This window comes from Daktulosphaira vitifoliae, unplaced genomic scaffold (genome assembly GCF_025091365.1).
Source record: "Daktulosphaira vitifoliae isolate Bord-2020 unplaced genomic scaffold, ASM2509136v1 Scaffold_4, whole genome shotgun sequence".
Classification (NCBI taxonomy): Eukaryota; Metazoa; Arthropoda; class Insecta; order Hemiptera; family Phylloxeridae; genus Daktulosphaira; species Daktulosphaira vitifoliae.
The window spans coordinates 41,634,697-41,638,779 of NW_026099575.1; the positions used below are offsets into that span (position 1 = coordinate 41,634,697).

General features: G+C 23.5%; 1 protein-coding gene across 1 annotated transcript in view; it reads left to right on the top strand.

Moving 5' to 3' along the window:
* LOC126905659 (uncharacterized) overlaps positions 1 to 4,083 on the top strand; it is a 20,658-nt gene that overhangs the window by 2,574 nt on the left and 14,001 nt on the right. The gene's annotated exons all lie outside the window — the stretch shown is intronic.

The following is a 4,083-nucleotide window of genomic DNA, read 5'->3' on the forward strand; positions in this document are numbered from 1 at the left end:
TTTTTTTTTCTAAATACATTATAAGTACATCTTTCATTTGACATACTTTTTATTAAAATTGGACAATTTCCCCTTATATAGGGGGCGTTCAAAACTTAAAATATTGTAAAAAACATAGATCTTTTTCAACTGAACTTTTGAAAATGTTCCGGAAATACTGCGTCCTTTAAACATATATCAAATCAAAGGTTATGTTATATACTATCAAATGAAAAAAAAAAATTTGTCCCGACATCTTATCTTCTATGTGCAAATGGCTGTCGAAAATTCTAAAAAAAATGTAATGTTTGCGATAAAAATTACATTTTATCGGGATGTTTTTTGTACTTAAAACTGCCATAACTTTTTCAAAAATGAACAAATAAAAATAATATTTTTTTGTATTGAAACCTTAGATATTTCCCTTTCATTTGATATAATTTTTTTTGAAAATCTTACACTTATTCTGCTCATTGAGGGGATTTAAAATAGTAACTTTTTTACAAAAAATAACTTTTTCAACTTAATTTTTGAAAATATTCCGGAATTACTGCGTTCTTTAAACATATATCAAATTAAAGCTTATTTTATGTACTACAAAATGAAAAAAAAAAATTTGTTCCGACGATCTATCTTCTATGCGCAAATGGCTACCATATTGAAAAATATACTATTTTTGTATGATAATTATGGGTTTTGTATTTTATTTTAATAGAAGTTGATGTTGCTTAAATTGATGATTTAATTATTTTTTATATGTAATTAGTAATAATATAAAAAATTAGAACTGATAGATAAAGTCTAATTGCAGATTTGAAGATAACATGAAAAGTTGATTTAGAATAGTATATTTTTGTTTCTGATGGAAGTTCCTTGTAGTCCAGTGTATAAGGCTTATAACTTTGTTAACAGTTATAACTTTATCAAAAATGACCAAATCAGTATATTTTTTTTTATTTAGATGCATGTCTTTATCTATAATTTGGTTTTTTTTTATAAATCTAACCCTTTACCTGCCCACAAGAGGGATTCAAAATAATAACTTTCTTTTTTTTAGTTAAAGTAAATCATTAAAATTAATTCAGTTCTGGATATTTCAATTGTAGAATCTTTTTAAATACCAAAAATTACTTAGAAATGATATTATGATTTCTATTTAAGTGTTCTATTACGATAAAAATGCAAAAAAATTATGAGTTTTTCTGATAAATATACTGTAAATAGTAATTATGAAATTTCCTGACTGCATATTAATCTTAAAAATAACATTGTTTTAATTCTCATAAAATGTTCTATTTAATGATACATTCTAGTCAACGAAGGGGTAATTTTGGAGAATAGCAGAAAAAATTCTCAACCAATTTTTTTTTTTTTATTGAAGTAGGAATTTGGTGGATTATTCCAAAAGCAACATCAACTCTTATTTCTTTAATTATATCATGATTAGTAGTTCTTTGATTTTAAAATATAATATATGAATATATACTAATTATAATTATTAAATTTAGTATGAAATTGATATTTAATATTGTAATTTAAACGGAGAAATTATAAAAATAATAAAGAAGTTATATTTTGCNGGAAATTATAAAAATAATAATGAAGTTATATTTTGCTTTACTTTTATGTGTATAAAAATTTAAAGGGCTTGATACAATAATTTTCAATAAAAACTGTTTGTTACTATAAAAAAATGCACTGGACTACAAGGAACTTTCATCAGAAGCAAAAATATACTTTTCTAAATCAACTTTTCGCGTTGTTTTCAAATCTGCAAGTAGACTATTTCTATCACTTCTAATTTTTTATATTATTACTAATTATATATATAAAATAATAATTAAAAGAAAAAAAAATTTGTTTTCAAATTATTACTGATTTGATTTTTAATATGTTAAAAATAATCAGTCCAAATTTTCAATTTTAACCTATTTTTTTGGTTCTTTAAAGTTGATGAAAAATTTTTGATAAAGATTTATGAAAGTTTATAGTAAAATAAATTGAATATATTACCATAACTTTTAGCTCAATTACAAGTTTAAAATTGACATCTAGGCCAGTCAACAAAGGAAAAATTTCTTAAAAAATTCCCAACCAAATTTTGTTTTATTAATAGTTGAATTAAAATATGTATAATGACATACTAATAGTCCTCATTGATTGAAATTGAGCTTTTTTTTTACAGCCTCGCAAAAGTTCAAAAATATGAGCTTTTTTAATTATCTCAAAAAATATTTAACTTACAAAAAAAAATTTTGTACAAAAGCTCTTTAAAAGACAATTATAAACAAAAAAATTATCTTATATTTTTTCATTTAAACAAATATTTTTCGAATTACATTACATTTAATATGAGTACTAAAATTTATATTCCATTTTTTTCATTTTACGGTTACTTTTTATCATGTTANTTTTTTAGCTTCGATGCGAAGCTGAGAAGGTATAGGTTTTACTAAGATGTGTTTATTTTATTTTTTATTTTATTTACTTATTTTTTTTTGTGTCTGTTACCACTTTTTTGAAAGTGTTCCGGAAAGTCTGACACTGTTATATATAGCTTAAATTAAAGCTAATGTAATGTACTTTATTATGTAAAAAAAAAAATTTCGGACTTTATTTTGTCTTCACGTTGAAAATGGCTACCAAATGCTATTATTGTGTAAAAATTCTCGATTTTATTTTTTACATTTTTAACTTTATAATGCTATAACTTATTGAAAAGTGTATTGATCAATATAATTTTTTTATGAGAAATAATATTTTTTAATAATCTCTTTTTCATTCGACATACTTAATCTTAATCAGTATATTAATAAGTACCTAGCAGTTTATGAAGCTTTTGGAATAATCCACCAATTTTTTAAAATTAAACACTATTTTTATTTGCATCGAAGCGTTCTCCCACATCTTCTACGCTCACATCAGCTGTCCTCAAATCGCATTCAATAGCATCCCTCCATCTCTTTTTTGGTCTTCCTCTATCTCTTCTTCCTTCAACATTCATTTCTATAACTGTTCTTACAGCTTNAACATTCATTTCAACTGTTCTTACAGCTTCCGATTCTTCTCTCCTCATAACATGACTAAACAATCTAAGTCTATTTTCTGTCATCTTATCCACGATTGANTTATTTTTTGTCATCTTATCCATGATTGACGCAACACCTATACTTCCTCTTATATGCTCGTTCCTTATATTCTAATCAGGATATAATTAAAGGAAAAAGAGTTGATGTTGCTTTTGGAATAATCCAGCAATTTCTCTAAATGAAGCACTATCTACAGATTTGCATCGAATCGTTTCTTATTATAGTGATTTTAATCACTGTCAGATATCATCTATACTTGTCCCATCTATGCCTCGTCCACACTGTGCCTCGACCCCACTGTGCTACCGTTTTTTTTTTAAATTTAATTATTCAATATACAATTTTATAAAAAAGAGTATGTATATTTTAGGCTCATATTATATAATATCTTCTAGCTAAGAAATTGACTAATCGATAATAATTTTGAAACCATATTTTTATGGATATTAAATTTCAAAATGATGAGTGCATATGAGGCACTGGTTTATTATTTTTATGATTAGGCATTTTAAGTCATACTACTTCTCATGCCTCGATATAAAAATGGCAATATTTTCTAAAATAGTAAAACAAAAAGTGTTATCTGTGGTTTTCATAGTTAGATCATTTCCAATATAAAAGTAATTAAATTATACTTTTTATATGTTTCAATTTAAAAAACTCAAGTTATACAGATTTTAAGTGTAAAAAAAAGGAAAAGGAGCAAAGTTTATAAAAATAAAATAAAATATATAAATACATAAAGATTTTCGAAAAAATAAATAAATACATTTTTGTATTGTTGAAAATATTACATGAGGCATAGTTCTATATTCTATATGTATTTAAAAATGCAAAAAAATTATAAACTAATTAAAAATAATTATATTTAACTATAAAGAAACATATATATATATATATATATATATATTAGGGTGGTCTAAAAGTGACAAAAAAAAAATCTTTTTTTTTAAGTTATACTCCTACACTTGAAAATTGTTCTACCTGGTTTTATATACAATTTTCAAGAAAAAAA